The 18,112-nt window shown below is 37.3% G+C and overlaps 1 protein-coding gene and 1 long non-coding RNA gene across 8 annotated transcripts in view; both read right to left on the bottom strand.

The window, feature by feature from the left end:
- The window catches only part of GABRB2 (gamma-aminobutyric acid type A receptor subunit beta2), a 144,818-nt gene that overhangs the window by 39,221 nt on the left and 87,485 nt on the right, over positions 1–18,112 (bottom strand). The gene's annotated exons all lie outside the window — the stretch shown is intronic.
- The window catches only part of LOC146766166 (uncharacterized), a 39,133-nt gene that overhangs the window by 10,988 nt on the left and 10,033 nt on the right, over positions 1–18,112 (bottom strand). Inside the window, exon 2 of the long non-coding RNA XR_014958236.1 lies at positions 1–18,112. This exon is cut by the window's left edge and continues 10,988 nt beyond it. This is a non-coding gene — a long non-coding RNA (uncharacterized LOC146766166).

Here is an 18,112-nt window from a genome sequence, read left to right as displayed (position 1 = left end):
AAGGTTAGATGTGTTTCAGAACTGAAATTATAGATAGGCAAAAATCAAATAAAATTTGGAAAAGGTGAAAACCCATTGCAACAAAGAAAGGCCCTTCTTAAAAAGGAAAATTATTCAGAAACACATTAGGAAAATCCAAGGGAAATAACTTTGCTTTCAACCTGTCTTTAGTTCACCTTTGGTAGACTAGAAATGTTTATGGCTCTATTTTTACCTAAATTCACTTCAACTATATATTTATGCTATTGACAAATTAATACATAATCTTATGAAAAGCTAAGTTGTCTAAAGCATAGAGAAAACCACTTTTTAGTACCAGACTTCTATCTCATGAGAATAATCTTTCAACTTAGTTTCTTTTGCAGTCTTTGCACTACAGTACTTTCTTTTTAAATTAGTTCCCAGCATGGACAAAGATGGGGTCTTTTTTTTTTTTTTTTTTAAGAAATAAACACTTTGCACTTCTACCTGTACATTGCCTAGAGACAATTCTCTAACACAGTTTTTAGAAAAAAAAAAATCCCTTGAGAAAATTAAGGGAAACCAAGAATGAGTTTTTTTCTGATGATTTCATGGATTTTAGGCACTAAAATAAAAAATTTTAAATCACTTCCCAAATTATCATTATATATATTAGGGGTTAAGGAGTATGCTAGCTACCAATTAAGTGCAGCCATTTAATAGCACAATGTAGCCTCACACAACAATTTATAGCACACATTGAGGACTGCACAATCCAATTAAAATTACAGGGGGAGTTTAGCAGGGCAGAATTTAATTAGCGAAGATAAAATTTTTGCCAGAAGACTGTGGCTCACACCTGTTCTGAAGTGTAAAGTGACAAGGAATATGTGGTAACAAACATTTGGGTCATAATTCATATTGCATTTGCTAGACAGCTCCTCCAGTGGCATTTAGACCCTGGTTTCCCTTAGCCTGGGGCAGTGCTGCTTCCTCAGCTCCCAGTGCTGCTGCAGCAGCCTCTGACACATCCCAAAACCCAAACCTAACCCAAGCAGCACTGCTGCAGCACTGACATGCTGATTTTCCTGTTTCTGCACACAGTTTAAATCCCATTTATTTGTACTTTTATATTTATATTCATTTATTTATACTCCCCTCTGTGAAGCTGCAGAGCTTCCTGCAAGCAGCTGTGAGTGGCCACAGGACACAGGGATTGTGGCCACAGCACCTGGCAAGTGGGCAAGTGAGCCTGAGGTCGTTCCCTTGGTGAGAGAACAAGGTCAGAATGGCAGAGAGGACAAACCAAGTGAAACTGGCTTTCCTCTGGAATTTGCCCAGAATGCCCCAGCTGGGAGGATACTCAAGAGCACCTGTCCAGTCATATATGCAGAATCAAAACAACCTTAGTTCTATCATATTTTCCAAGTTTAATTAATTTAAGATTTTCTTAAATTCTACTATTTACCTTTTGCATACTCAAAGTAGTAATGAGGACATTTACTTACCTAAAGATATTTTAACATCTCCTGAAATATAGATGACTAATTTTTTAAGTGCTCCCAACAGTAGAAATCTTAAAAATTAACTAAAGCCATGAAGTGAATCATCCCCATTTTCTGTTATATTCTTCTGGTACTTCTTTTACTTAGGAGTGTTGGTATTTGCTTTGATCCACATGCAAAACATCCCTGGAAAAACACCCTTCATTTACAATTCTAGAAGGGATATATTGTCTAATAAGAGCTTTTTAAACATCTGGCAAATTTTTACATTCACTAACATTGTGAATTAAAATCCAAATTCAATTCTACTATCTTTAATGACTGCAGTTAATGTTTTTCTCTAGGTTCACTAGCAACTTCATTATCATTAAGTCACTGGGCTACCTCACTGATGAAAGACGAAGCCACTGATTAAGCTGTTCATTATATCCATCAGCATTACGAGTTAAAATCCTATCCTATTAGTGGTGAAAGGAAAGGAATACATATCAGAAACCCAGCATTAATGAACCCTACTGTTAGCAAATCCACATGTAGTTACAGTGCAGGATAAATAAAGCATCAAGATTAAAGCTTTGAGCTTCAACAGTTACGTAAATAATGAGAGAAAAAATAATTTTTAAAACCTCGAAGCAAAGAGTGTTTAAAAAAAAATCATCTTTGCCTCAAGGCTGCCCTTTGAACAACAGAAATATGGAGCACCATTACTGTAATTCACACATAAGAATTTTAATTCAATTTAGAAAATAAAAATTTTCATCATAAATTGAAGGTGTATGCAGGGTATTGCTTTCAATTAATTTTACTGGAAGCAAAATAAAGCCTTGTGATTTGGGAAATTGTGAATTAAATATATATATTATTGGTTCTCTAAGTTAAGTGCTACATCTTAGGGTAGATGACATAAAAGTAATTACTGGTAATCCTGAATGGAAAAAATGCTTTAGAAGTCCATCTCACCAAACTATCCAAAGCAATAGAAATTATTGTATGTTCTGAGGTGTTTTATTAAATATATTCAGATTTAATATATCTGATTTATTTTGAAAACATGTTTATTTTTGTAAAGTTGCTTTTACACTGGCAAGAAAGCCTCCAGGGCATAATATGTGCTGTGTGATTGCTATTTGTTTGTGCACTGTGGATTTCCTTCCAACCCACTTCTCACCTAGAGCATTTGGTTACCCTAACTCAGCTCTCAGTCAGCAAGTGACTTTAATTATCTGCTGAAAAGGCTGCGAGCTGTTGATTGAAGAAATGCTTCAATTCCTGTGTGGGCACCGAGCATCAGTTATAACCTGCACCTATAAAATCAGGTATTTTACTTCTTCCCACAGCAGCACTGCTTTTAAATCTCAGCAATATGTAGGAATCAACAATTTTAAAAGACTAAAACATTACTTAAGATACCTTAAAGGGGGTTTCAGTTCTAAAAACTGAATTGCTCTAACTCTGGCTGATAAAAGGCACCCTAAATAAATAATTGTAGCATAGGCCTGAATCTCCACTTTCCTTATTGCCCTGTCTCCCAGCAGAGGAGATTTAATTGCTGTTATGCTGATCATTAGTGCTATTTTTTCCCCTGTGTTCTCATTCTGCACCACTGGGCTGTGATAGTAAAACAAGTCTAAGTTTACTGTTAGGAACAGATCTAGAGAATTTAAATGTGTACAATGCCCCACTCTGCTCTGGGAGTCACAGGGCTAGGAAGACAGGCAGGTGCCAAGAAAGGAAAATCCTTCTGGTGCTTAGGCTGGGACTCAGAGTCCTTTACTCATTTCTGTGTAATGGCTGGAGGATACAGGCAATCTGTACCAATATGAGAAATCCTTTTATTTGATTTTAAAGCAAAAAGTAACTTCAAGGGGAAAGGAACACACTCTAACTTTCCTCTTGCTTATATTTAATAACTAAGAAATGAAAATTACTGGAAGATTCTCACTCATCTAATTCATCTTCCTTATTAAAATAAGTAATGTCTTATATGCTTTCTGTCTTTGTTGAAGTAGGTTTGTGTTGATGCTACCTGACAATAAACTTTCTACGCTTTTAACTTCACCTAGGAACAATAGCAAAATACTAAAACAATCTGTCAGCAGTTCACTTCAGCTGCTCAATAGTTTAAACAGCAAATAAGTGTTTCTGTGGGAACACAAAGGAACTTTTGAGTCACTTACAGGCAGAGATCACTCTTGATTTAGATACAAGGCTCTACTTTATAATGGAGCTTTTGCAGACAGACATTCCACCTCTTCCATTGATTTTCTGTACATGAACTTGAATAACTAAAGCCAAGATTTCTGCATTTACACATATATCATTCACCCATTACTTTAAATAGGGAACTGATGCTTTAGAAGAAACCAAAATGCTACCTCATGTTAGTTTATATACATATATCTGAATTTATATACATTGCATGTCTTTAACACAGACCAATCTACATGATTTTGACTTTATATATACAGTTTTTCTTTCCCCACTGAGTATTTAGAAATTCTTCTTATTTCCTTAAGGATAGACTGAACTACAGGAATATACTGAAAAATTTGCAATCACTAAGAAATCAGAAGTCCCCCACCCTCAGACCCCTTCCCCCTGTCCTAATGAGGTACTTGAAAAAAAACCAATTCAATTCATAGAAAGGAATAATAATAATTCCAATTTGTTCATTTTCTGTCTAGGAATAACCACGAAAATGGATTAGCTGTTACTGAAGATTGGAGAAGTCCCACCTGATTGGCATTTAGATAACTTTGATCAATATGCAAGGCTGAGAAGTCACTTTAACATATTATTTTTTCAAATAATATTGTTTCTTTTTCATCCTAATAATGAATTGCCTTAATAAGAAAAGGCTTATAGCTGAAACGGGGCAAGGCAGTGGTAAGAAAATTGAAAAATGTGCAAGGAATATGCTTAAATACATGACTTTGCCTTTATTCATCACATATTTATCAAAGCCATCAGATTTAATCAATAAAAGCTGGGTTGATTCATGATTTACCAGTGCTGATCAGTATTCTATTACTTTAGGCTCTGCCTTGGAGACTTAACATATGTGGCTTTCACACAGTGAAGGCAGCTATATCAAATCTAGCTTCTTTGCAAAATCAGATTTAAGTGTCAGTGATCTCAAGCAAATACGTTCCACACATTCCACATCCATTTTAGATTTTACTTTGTAAAAGAAGTAGGTAATAGCATAATCTCATCATTTAAATTTGTAACCCTATGTCAAACAGAAAGCCTCACACAGATCTCTTCTAGATCCTCAGCCCTTGGATGTTCTGACCTCTCACCTGTGCTTCAGGATTTACACTACAGGAAAAGGGAAAAACAAACAAAAGCCCCAAAAAATCCCAACAAACCCCTTTCAAATCCATCCTACAAACCAGATGAAAACTCTGTCTGCTTGCAAAGATGAGAACATAATTGCAGCATCCAAACAAGCATGAGCTTGTTGTGAAAGTTTTCCTAAAAACTGTGACCTGAGGGCTTCTCATTGAAATATTCCAGATTCTCATGTCTTCCTTGACCTCTGGTACTATTCATAACATGGGCACAAGGGCTTGTTCTGATCTCTGGTTTGGGGTTGTTTGTGGCTTTTTTAGTTCTTCAAAGGAATGTCTGTTTCCTGTGACAAACATTTATTCTCATACTTGATATTCTACAGTTTTATAAGAAAAGACAAAATATTCTCTATCCTTGTGGAGATTGATTGAGACACAAAACCAGGATTTTTTTCCTCATTGCAATCCCATTCTCATGAGCAAATGCCCTCAATATCCAAAGTGTTATATTTTTTACTGTAAAGGAAGTTGACTGATTAAAATTAAAGACATTGAATATTTCAGATAAAAGAAGGCTGGCTTGAGTGTTCCTGAAAATTACATTTTCCTAACTAGCTACATTCCAAGTACATTTCTGTTTTATAAGAGAAAAAAAAAAGTTTAAAGTCAAAGAAATAGGAGAAAAAAAAAATAAATCAGGAATTCATACATATGTTACATAAATGCAATCAGGTGGAGTGCATTTAATCCCCTGGATTTCAATATACCTGCTCTATTTTTCAAATCTTGTTGGTATTGAAAATCTCTTGATTATCTGAAATAATTTGCTTTTCTTAAAAATACATACATAAATAATACTAGATTTTTTTTAAATGTTATGATATGATAAAAAATATTTAAAAAAAAATGTAGCAAAAATATAATATAATCTGTTAATTGTGTTCAAGCAGGCCAGACGGCATATAGCTTGTAATCTCTGGGGAGAGACAAATCAGATTAGTGTGCTCCCATACACTGCCTAATGCTATCAATTTCTGCTTGGAATCCGTAAGAAAGGCAAAAAAATAATTGGAAAATTAATGTGCAACAGTCTATAGTATTATCTCATTATGCAGTTTGCAATAATGGGGCCAATCTGTGCACGGTGTGCTTTCTCTTGGGGAGTCATTAGGTGCCTGAATCAAAAAAACACGTGGAACAGAAAAAGCTTTACAAAACCAGCTTTAAATAAAGAGGTAATTACATGCAAAGGGCATAATGTTGACAGCAATTATTGCTGCTAACCTGGAAATACAATTTACTTAAGCAGTTCTCCCATAGTAGTACTATTTCCTATGAGAAGCTGTATTATATTTCTCTTCTCTTACTATGTATGGGCAACTTCTTCCTAATGCTCTGTGCTCCTAACAATCATTCTAGATTACAACAGCTTCAACTTATGCAGTGGCTTTGCCAGAGAAACATTAATACAGTATAAAAAGAAACTATAGCACAGATAAATGTCACCACAGGTCACACAAGTGACCAAGTTAGTAGTAAATGCAGAATCAGAAATCTGTTTCCCAGTCTGGTGCTTTTCCACATCAGCTGCTCACTGGGATACAACTCTCATAAATGAGCTTTCTTTAAGAGATACACATTTTCATCAACCTAATGACAACCATCAGTGACCTGACTTACAAAAAGAAATGCACCTTGCTCTACACCTTAGAACAGCACTCCTTAAATGGGAATTTTCATCAGGTGGAGTCTCCAGGCCTGGTGTCAGTGTGCACTACTTGGAATGGGGTTACACACCTGAGATATTTAACATTTTCTCCTCCCTTTTCTTGTAACAACTGTACTCACATATGCATTAGCATTCAGTCACCAGTTTTCTCTACAGAACATAAATACAGCCAAAGAAATACCATTCATATGAGTATGGCATGATGTCACCAGGTTGGCTTTTAACCCCTGAGCCACACAGGAGTGAATTGCAGAGGCTCTGCTCAGCGTGTAGGAAACAGTTCTGAGTGATAGGCTCTGCTTAGATACCCTGGAAATTGAAAAGAAAAATCAAGGGAAAAGTGCACACAATGTCAGAGACACTAAGCCTTGCTTCTGACATTATGGTATTAGCTCCTCTGGCCCAGATGACTGATCATTCCAAAGATTACTTTGGAATTAAGAAATTTTCTCTGAGAGAATCTAGAGATATAAATACTTGTAACACATAAGAGGTTTTTTCTCTGCGATAACAGAAGATGACTGAAGACACACAGTCCTTCAAATCATGATTATACCTAACCTGAAAGCATTCTCATTTTGAATGAATGAACATGATTAAAGCCTCTTAGGATTCAAATATATTTATATAAAAAGACAGGTACTCATGGGCGAGTATTAAGACTAATCAATTGTCCAGATTATAGAGGTGCTCCCTGGATATAAAATGTACATTCCACAGACATAGAATATGAGGATTTGAGGAAATTTCCAGTTTCACCAGCAGAGTAAACATGACAGAATATATATTAAATGTTCATAGTGCAAAAGGACAAAATTAACAGTGAGAATTCTGAGGATTTTAACAGTGCAGTTCAAGCTAGAGAGAGATTTAGTATTCCTAAATTCACAATCCTAGTCTTGAGACTCAGACTAGACACCTGGACTCCATGTGCAGAAACTGGAAAGAATTAAACTTCAGAAGGTTAAGGGAACATGCCCTTGAAAGTCAGGTTTGATGACCTGATTTCAGGGGATGTACAACTTCCCACTGCCAATCCAGGTAGACCCAAAAACTTATTTAGCTAGATTATTGTCCTTAGGTGATCTAAACACTAACTTATCAGACAAATGCTACTCTAAGGCTCTTTTTTTATTTCTCTTAGCATTTAGAAGACCTGAGCAGAATCACAAGACACAAAGACATTCTCCTGAAATGAATGATGGAATTGCTTTTAATATTGTTCTCATAATATAGAGGAAAATAAAAGTATGCAGACACAGCCAAGCCACAGTCATGAAAAAAATATGCTCAATTTTCCTGTGAACTGTGCCATTTTTATATCTGCTATGAACATCAATAGTCCAAAGAATTGTAAAGCATCACAGATCCACGGAGTGTGCTGCTGGCACATACCTGAACAACATTAAAAGGACTAATATCCTCCAACATATTTCTTCTCTAACCTATATGAAGAATAAAACATGGGCACTCTAAAGCCCAACAGGAGATCCCTCTAGTTGAAATCTGTTCCCTTAATTCACTGTGCTGTACACTTGCATTATGACACAGCCCACAGCAAGGCAATCACATGGCATTTTACCCACACAACTCTCCCTACCACACATAACAAGCCAACAGAGACTTATTGCTCTCTCAGATACAGAAAATATTTCAACAGCTAAAAGTAATTGTGTATGAGTATCTTTTGTGGTAGGCCTGTGCTTTCCTGTTACAGCATCTACAAAACTGGGCATTGATTTATCTCACACAATCATGAGCGTTAGAAAAAAAAGAGAGCGAGAAAGGGAAGAATATGTGAAAGAGGTATAATATTCAGTTGCATACATCTTTCAGGGTACCAGAAAATCACTCAGAACAAATGTGATCTGAATACATATGTAATAATAACTTTCCTCCTTATTTGAAAGGATGCTCTTCCACAGCAATGTATTAGACAGGATTTCCTCAGTCGTCCCATAACCTATCTAAAATAATTATCAAATGAAAAACATAACTTTTAAAAAGTGGATGGAATCTATTTGGACAGTGTTGGAACTCAAAATGTCTCTCAGACCTTTTTAGAGGTTCCAGGCCTTGGTCAAAAACATTTTAGATCCTGGCAAGCAGCTGGAAACAGCTGTGATTTTGAGTTTGAGCCATGGAATGAGTTACCAACTTTGGAGGTGGAACAAGCAGTCACAAAAGGTTAGATAGTGTAGTAAAAGTAGTTACAAAACAGAGGGGAAATTTTTTAGTATTGTACAGGGGGGTTTTAGCACCTGTACAGGGGGGTTTTCACTTTGTACATGGGGGTCAGAAGTTCTAAGATGGAGGAAAGTGGGCTGATCCTGTTCTTCCTCCTTCTTCTTCCTTGCCTCCATTTTCTTGGTGATGTTGGCACTCAGATTGGTTTAGAGTAGAAAAGCACTTTGTAATATAGGTAGTAGGTATTGGGGGAAAACTATAAACATGTAATATGTAATATATCATATAAAAGATAGCAGCAGCCCTGGGTGGGGAGAGAGAAGAAGACAGCAGAGAGGATGTCAGGGTGTGTGTGTGCCTCTGCCTGGGCCACTGACCAAACCGCAGTAGCCTGAGAAGAAAATCTTTTAGATAACTAACAATAAACTGCCTTGAGACCAAACAGCAAGAGCCTGTGCAGTTTTTCTTTGGAAGCTCGGGTTGGAGGAGAAATTTCACCACATGAGACCCCAGAGCAAGGCCGGGGTTCTCACAGGACAGCTCTAGAAGCAGCCGGGATGCAGCGTGCCTGCTCACCGTGCAGAGCTGAGCCCCTCCAGCCCTGGCTGTCAGAGCAGCAGGAGCGAGGGCAGCTTCCCTGCCGGGCTCTGCCCTTCCCGGGGCCGGGGAGGTGCCAGGGCTGCGGCTCCCAGGGACGCCAGGCTGGCAGGGATGGGCATCCCTGCAGAGCTGGGCACCCGGGCCCCCAGAGCCCTGCAGGAGATGCCTCCTCACCTCACAGCCAGGGAGCAGCAGCTGCAAAAGGCCCGGCAGAGCCCAGTGCACGTTTACCTCTTGTGGGAAAAAAGGGTGGAGAGACTTCTGCTCTCTGCCACAGTACGTAATTAATATTAATAGAATGTGTAAGTATCACCACTGATATAAAGGATATGAAAACACATTTTACCTGCGTCAAATACGGGATTTTGACAAAATCAGATGGTTCGTTAGTGATACATTACAGCCCATCTCATTAAAAATTGTGTCTATTTAAAAAATATTTGAATTAAAAACTCTTCCATAACGCAAAAATATTTTAAACTTAGGACCAATATGAATTCTGCAACCACACTGCAAAATTTCTGTCTTCATTTCTATAAAACCAAGCAGCATAGTAATAAAACCCATAGTTTATAAACAGCAGCACATTGAAATAACTCAGGATTTTTCTTCAGCATTATAGACAGAGCTTTTTCAATTCCAGTCCCACTGGAAAAGACCTTCACTTGATTATTCCCAGATGAAATTATTTCTGTCAGAGCTTTCTCTCAAGAAAGTTTTGTCTTTCAGTTGTATTTCTATCTGATCTTTTTCCTTGGCACACGTGCTAAGAGCAGAAGTCAGCAGCAACACAGACTTTCACAGAGCAGGCTGCCAGTCTTCAGCATGCTTCAAACTAGATGCATCATTTCTCTTTTTCATATATGTATAGAGGAAAAAAAAAGCATTTTGGTTCTGACACTAGGATTTTTCTGAATAAAACCTGTTCTTCGCATTGTTCTACAAAGATGGCAACTTTCATTATCCTAATAAATTAACAAGAAAAGACATCTCCGTTGCAATCATGTTACATAAACATCTCACCGATAAGAGATATATCATTAGATTATATTTTAAGCTCCCATATGTCACTAGAATTCATGCTGAAACCACCTTACAATGCAATCTTTATGACAGATTTCTGTGGATTAACCAGCTTCCAGTTTTCTCTGACATTTTGTTAAAACTTTAATACTCTAAGCACTGTCGTTTGACATGCTTTCTGCCACTACTTTTACCAAGCACAAGCATATGCTACAACACAGCAAAGGCTGCTCTTTGACTTATGTCTTTTACAAGAAAAATATTTTGCACTGACACTGCATATTGTTTTAAAAGTACTTAGCTGAATAATACATTATTTTATACGTGTGGGACTAGGCTTTTACAGGTTTTGTTACTTTTATTACAATCTGTTTAGATAGAACATGTTAATAGTATGAAACTGACTCTTTAAATGTGCCATCACTGCCATTCCCTATCATAGCAGAAACCTGGTAAGGTTAATCACAGGAAAGAACTTTAACTAAGGAGCAGGACACAATACAACACCCATAAAGTGATGATGACTGAAAACAGAAAACAGGCTGTGTCCCCTTTATGGCACAGAGCATACAGCACACCTTTCACAGGCATGCTGTCAGGGGAGTTCCCTGGTATATCCATATTGGAGTAAATGGATTGTGCTCCCTTCATGCTGAAGGCTGAATTTTTTTTTTTTTTTTTTAATTTTAGGTTAATAAAGATGACTTCCAGTTTTGAAATACAGATAATGAGAAGTTACAGGGCACAAAGTATCTAAAACTAGATTTTATTCATTCCAACATATTTATCTGAAAATTCTTGGAAATGCTTGCTGCAATACATGATCTTCAAATGATGCAGCATGCCATTCCCTCCCTTGCTGAGACAGCTCTGGAAAGAAAAGTGGAATCACATCATCACCACTTCTTCTTCACAGGTCTCCTTTTAGGTATTAGGACTAGCTAGAACTAATACATAATACCCAAAAGAATGACTCCTATTAAGCAGAAATATTTGAGGAAACTTAAAAAGAAGGTGAGCAACCCCTGTTAATTTCCAGAACATTGGAAGAAAAGCAAAGTTAACAGAAACACATTTGTTCTTACACATCCGCCCAGAATACTGCCAATTTCATGAACACCTAAAAGCCAGGAATACTAACAAACTGAAATTGCTCAAAACCCAGCAATGCCACTGAAAGTTCCTGAGGATATTTTAAATAACGTTGCACATTCTTATGGGCTTTTTCTTGCACTGTTTTAAGAAACAGAAACAAAGAAAACACACACAGTATTGATGCATGGTAGTAATCTCTCTATCAGAAAAAAAAAATTTAAAAAACCCAACCACCAAAACCTCTAGTACTCATTCTCTTTTAAATTTTTCATAGCAGAGAAATTACACACACAAGGTAACAGAGAGGATAACTACTTCCAATAGCTATTCCAGAGGAAAACCTGAGATAAATTTACAAAGTCACAGCCTTTTATACAGCTCAACCTGTCCTGTGCCTGCAAATATTGAAAGATAAACATATCTATGCATACTCAAATACTACTCAGTATGTACAGCAGTATACTTGTTATTTGCTGATGCTTGTGTGCAACTAGAGAGGGAGTGTATACCACCACAAGGAGAAAGTGTAGACAACCTTCTACTAGAAAATAAATCAAAACCACCTTTATGACCTTGATTATACACAGAGACAGTCATTCTAGCTCTGCTTCAGACTGGTAGGAGGAAAATGCAAATACAGTCTTTGAGTAAGACATGTTGAGTTCTTCATCTGTTTATCAAGCCTTACTTTTGGGTTTTAGTCAACTGTTTATACAATGTTAATTCCATGCTGGTGTATCCATCATCATATCCATCATTCATGCAAAATCTATTTATCAGCGAGGATAGGGGCAACTGTACCTCCACAATTCCTGTCAAATTGCTTTCTGCTTGTCTTGAGAGCCCTCCTGGTGTGGATTACAATGGGTGAAAATCCATCCCTGCATCTCACTGTGGTTATCATTTTACTTCCCATTCCTACCACCTCCACTTAGAACTTTCACTGCTGCAATTTCAGATCTTCACTTCTTGTCCTAACCAAAATGATAGAGAACAGATTATCTTCTTCCACTGCAGTACATTTTGTACATTACAAGACTCACACGTTTCTTAGTTAAATTCCCCTTTACAGAACTCTTTCCTCTAAGCCATGTTTTCTAGGACTTGTGTTAACTTGCTATGCCTTGGATATTCTCCAACTGATCCAAATCCTCCTTGAGGTGCAGCCCTTAGAAGGACATTGCCTGACCAACACATATTACCACTACAGGATCAAACAGAAAAAATCAGTTCTTTTACAAATAGCCCTTCCATTTATAGACCCTGATGTCAGCCTTATTATTGCTGCCAAGGAATCAGTGTCACATCACAATCCACGACATCTCTCCAAGGCTGAGCTTTTTTGTTTTGATTCCCACACCTCTGCCCTGGGCTGCCATTTGCACCTCATTATTTCACAGTTCTGAGATGTCACTATTAGACGTTAAATCGTTAAATCGGGAACTTGATTTTTTTCAAGCTGCCTCTCTAGTGATAACCATGAAAACCTAACTCTATCCTTTCAGGCTGCACAAATGTTTTGAAAGTTCCATAATCTGCAGATCATTAAATGAAAACAGTGAAGAGGGAATTGATAAAAAATTGTTTCCTTCCTGTAAACTCAATAATCATGTTCATTTTATTTTCCAAATGTGGTTTTCTCTAATCCATGTTTCTCCACCTTGTTTATAAGAATGTCATTCAATACAACATCAGGAACCTTATTAATGTCAAAATATAGGACATCTACTGCCTCCAGCAAACAACTCTGCTGTTCAGAAATCATCCAGGCACCACCACATGGGATGCACTCATGAACAGGAGTGTTAGGTTCAAAATGCAAAAAGCATAATACAAAAATAGGAGATATTTGCATTGGCAGGGGGGAAGATATAGACAGCTGACCATTTTTTCAGACTAGAGGTTTAAAAATACTAATTGGACAAATAATTCTGTTGCTCACTTAAAATCATTAACATTTCCAGCTCTTACTGTGACTGCCCAGGGGTGATTTTTCTCTGGAGACTGTGCCTCTAGCAGTGCCATTGGACTGGCAGCAGTCCCAAGGGCTCCTCAGCTGGCACACAGGGTGCAAGGTCTCACTGTGCTGCCAGCTTTGCAAACACTCTGGTGCATGTTTTATCAAAGAAGGTTTAGAAAGGAGAGCAATCCCTTATTGATGATTCAAACAGAAGAACTCAGAAAACAAATACGAGGATCAGCATGGAACTGTCAGTGGTGAGGTGGAATTATGAGGACACTGCCCACAATGTGGCAGAGCAGACACAGTAACTGCATCAGCTCTTGCCATTCATGCCACAGACTTCTGCCAAGGACAGACTCTTAAAGGCAGGACGGAAAAACCTAGAAATAACATTTCTGAGCGAGATATGTTACCACTCAACAAAGTATGGAGGCAAAGACATACATATATTTATTACTACAAAGGTAAGTGGTGACAGAAAACAGAAAAAGGCAATGAAAATAAAACACCCAAACAGCTCAGAACTTCTTTCATAGCCATAAGGGTTACTTGGCAATTTTCTGTGGGCTGACATTCTTTTAGGAAAATACCCAATAAAGTATTTCTGTTCTGGTCATAAGTATGACATAAGTATGGACATACTTCACAGAACATTTAACGTGTCTGGAGTTTGATACAAATCACAAGAAATTCAAGTAATCACCATGTCTTCAAATAACATGGGAACATGAAAGAAGTCTGTTTGTAACACATGGATAACAACTGCAAAGCTGGTGCTGGCTCCCATCCTGACATTGTGGGATTGCCAAATGATTGGGGTGAATGTGGACTTTGTGAAGACTTGAAAAAAATCTGATAATTTAGGCATAGGTGGAATTTCACATTAAAAGCAAGACTTTTTCCATTGCTCAAGAGGCTGTGATAACCTTACCTTCTTTTATATATGAGAAAAAAAGTGGTTGTCATGCTCCCCTTCTTTCGTCCACTGAACTTTAATAAGCAAGAATGGATATTCTCAGAAAATTTTATATTTCACTCTAATAACTTGAAAATTCAAATAATCAACATCAAGCACACAGCAAGTGAACTGGCTGGGCTCCTTTTCAGGAAGATTAGAGACCTTCATGTCCAGAGAAGAGAACATTGAGATAGACACCAACTCCAATAGACCAACTTTTCTCTTTTAAAATACACTGGAAAGTTACAGAACTTTTTTATTCTTTACTATCATCATTTTTCAGAGAAGTCATACAGAGCATACAGACAGGTAAAAAATAGATGTGGAATGAATAACCCTGTCCCCTTGATGAAATATTCAACCATTAGCAAGATTTATGGAAGCACAAGCATGTGCATTCCATATGCCAGCAAGTCTACCCTTACAAAACAAATTTCTGAGCTATCTATCTGATCATACACTTCCCAAGGCCTTCTTGCCCTAGTTTGAACAACTTAAAATGCAAAAATATGTCATTTAGCTGCAGACACACAGTAAATAACACCCAATAATATCCTCATCAAAAGCTGTTATAACAAAGGAAAACTTATATTTAAATGTTTAATTAAATTGTAACATTTATTTTAAAAAACAGACCAATTTAAAAATTAGTATTTATTTTTGCATTTATTCCCTTAATTGTAATGCTGCATGGTCAAACATTGCTATACTGATAGATTGAGAACTGTCAAGCAATAAGGATCTCATGCTGTGTACACTGAGGCACTGATGCCAAATTTAGGAAACAGGGGGGACATAGGATCTCCTTGAGACAACACAAAGTACCAAACCCTGCCTTGTCCAGATGGGAACTGGAGCAGACTGACCTCACACCTTGGACATCCTTAGCCATCAAAAAAAGACTGGGAATATTTTTTTCTGAACAGCAAAAATCTCATTTAGCCACTCTGTCACACAGGTGACAGCAGAATGCTTCCACAGGTAGAACTCTAAACACTGATGATACATTCCCAAAAAATCTGGAATACAAGCCCTTTTATTAAAGACTCCAGGCATCACCACACATTCACAGAAACAGGTTTTATGAGACACCAGCAACACTGAGCTCAAAAGAGGTACAACACACTTCAGACTGCATGTTCCAGTTGCAGCAACGATGACTTGAGATGAAAATGTCTCTTATGCAAACTTCTTTAAAAGGTGAAAACTTTTGGTTAACATTTATTTGATCAGATTTTAGTGAGAGATAAGGACTCTGAATCTCTTCTAGCTGTGCTGACCAGAAAACTACATTGACATCAGCTGTTCCCACACACGCTACAGGAAATAGCACTGGCTTCTTGATAGATCTGCCTTCTGCAGACAGCTGCAATGCAGTGGACAAATTCTAAGACAACCAAGGGGCTGAAAATAGTCCAGGTTAAAGTACACAGAGCTCCACATCAGCTCATCTGCCCTTCTTTGATTCTGTAAGAACAGATGCACACTATCTGCTAATTATCTTCCTCTATGCAACAGACTCCGATAGTTTGCTCAGATATTTTTATAGCATACTTTGATATTTTTATCATGATTGGAAAAACAATTTAGATAAGGAAAGATCCAACTAAAAGGCTTGCCTAGTCATCATTCTCATAATTATTTAGGGCTTACATTCATCCTTCCTATGGAAGCAGCTTGCAATCTATTCTGAACAACTCGCTAGGGATGATAGTGCTTGAGCTGAGAGCTGAGCTTCTTCGAAGGTCAGACACTCATGGAATAACCATTATGCATAACCAAATTAGGAAATTTGGATATATATTTGTAATAACAGAATTATAAGCCCTCAATGCAAGGTATTGCCTCCTTTATTACAGACTGAGTAGTTTTTGGCTGGTCAAGAGGCCTCATATGTTGACTTAAGAACATGTGGAACCAACACTGTTGTTTTTTCAGTCCCAGCTGGAGTCTCCCTAGTGAGCGGTGTTCTACCTTCTGGCTAAAATAGTTGCCATAATCATCCAAATCCCTGAAGGTACAGATGACTTTAAAAATGCAAAAAAAATTAAAAAAACCACATAGAACAAACAGCTGCACTACGTTGCCTTGTGCTTTAGAAAAACATGCTACATTCCAAACTACAGTATTTCCCTGTAAGAGAAAGAAAAATCACAAAATATCATTGTATCTGTCATCCTACTCACCTCTAGAGCAGCCATATTAGCATCTCAGAATTCATTCACAATAACACTTTTCTAGTCCAAGAAGAAACAAACTCAAAGAAGTAGTCAGAGGAGCTTGACTTGGTGGGAGGTGCTGGCTAATGCTCAAACAGGAAAGACATGCTCCAGCCCTTTCAAAAAAAGCTCATCTTCCAACAGCAGATTTCATACCCAGGAAAAACAAGGGCAGTTTTAATCAGGCTAGAGAGCTCCCTGTAAAAGCAAGTCATTCTAAGATATAAAGTATGAAAACATGTTACAATGCCAGCTCATATGTGGCCATTACAACCATGAAAATCATCCTTAAATGATAATTACATCACTACTTTTACAATTTAGTGTCTGGTAAAATTATGGCCATACCATATGTAACAGGCATATTGACCTAATTTATCAAATATCTTCTTTAAAATCAAAAGCAATTTGGCATCCAGCCATAGAACAAAGTGTCCCTGAGTACGGTTTCAAGGCCAAGTAAGAGCTAGCACATATGTAAATATGTGCAAATAGGAACTCACTGTTCAGTTACAAAGATCTATCTTCAAAAAAAGGTGACTAAAACTCTGTTCATGGATCACTCAGCAGCACAAGTTGACAGGAATGTGCACAGTACAAATGCTACTTATATTTGCATCACTTTCAAGAATCCCCATCCAAAATAAAGACTTTTTTAAAAATATATTTTTAATATATATTTTTGTATGTATAAATAGAAAAATTATCTGACAGACATTCAGATCTCGGACATCTTCTCTCAGCATATTTCAAATATTTCCCGTGTTGCTGTGTTCATAATTCAATTACACTCATAAAGAAACACACAGATATGAAAGTTAAAACCACCATTTTATTTTATAAAGAAAGTTAACATGTTTAGCAAGAAACTTGTAATTTTATAACACAAACAAGTTTTCCACACCTATACAATCAATTCTACAGTAGTATCAGCAATATATAAAGGGTCACTAAAAGGGGTAAAAGGGAAAAATGGGAAAGGAAAAGAGGAGAAGTGAAAGAGAGAAAAAGATCAAAGAGGCAAAAGACAAAAAAAAAGAGGAGAGACAGCTATGTTGTACATAGCACACTGTAGGGAAAAATGCTAATTTTGGACATAGTGAGATGCCAGCTTTTCTGCCATCACAGCAAAATGTAAAACCCAGTTCTTTAGTTCCATCTTTCCAAAAATGAATAAAAATAGAGAGAAGTAAAAGATATTTCTTCTTGGGCAGCAAGACAAGAACTTTGACAGGAAATTAGGTTGACTTTGCAGGAGAAAAGTGCCATGCATTTACCTATAAGGCTGTGGAAATTGCAGGACTTGAAGAAAGATGTTCTTGAAATCCGAAAGGAAAGCAATAATCTGACTAATACATGTGCTGTGCATGTGCCACCACTACCTACCTGTGCTACAGCAACACAAACATCTTACAGCATAAGGACTTGCAGAACTTTGATGCATGTCTGCTCCCCTGCACATCCCTGTTAGCTGTTTGTGGAGAATGAGAAGTTCCTTGGCATGGATACCACCCCTATGAGAATAGTTCTAACAGGGTAGGAGTCACTAATGTTGCTCTTTATATTACTCATTTCTGGT

This window comes from Lonchura striata, chromosome 13 (genome assembly GCF_050655825.1).
Source record: "Lonchura striata isolate lonStrDom1 chromosome 13, ASM5065582v1, whole genome shotgun sequence".
NCBI classification, from domain to species: domain Eukaryota; kingdom Metazoa; phylum Chordata; class Aves; order Passeriformes; family Estrildidae; genus Lonchura; species Lonchura striata.
This window is presented reverse-complemented; position numbering and strand designations above follow the sequence as displayed.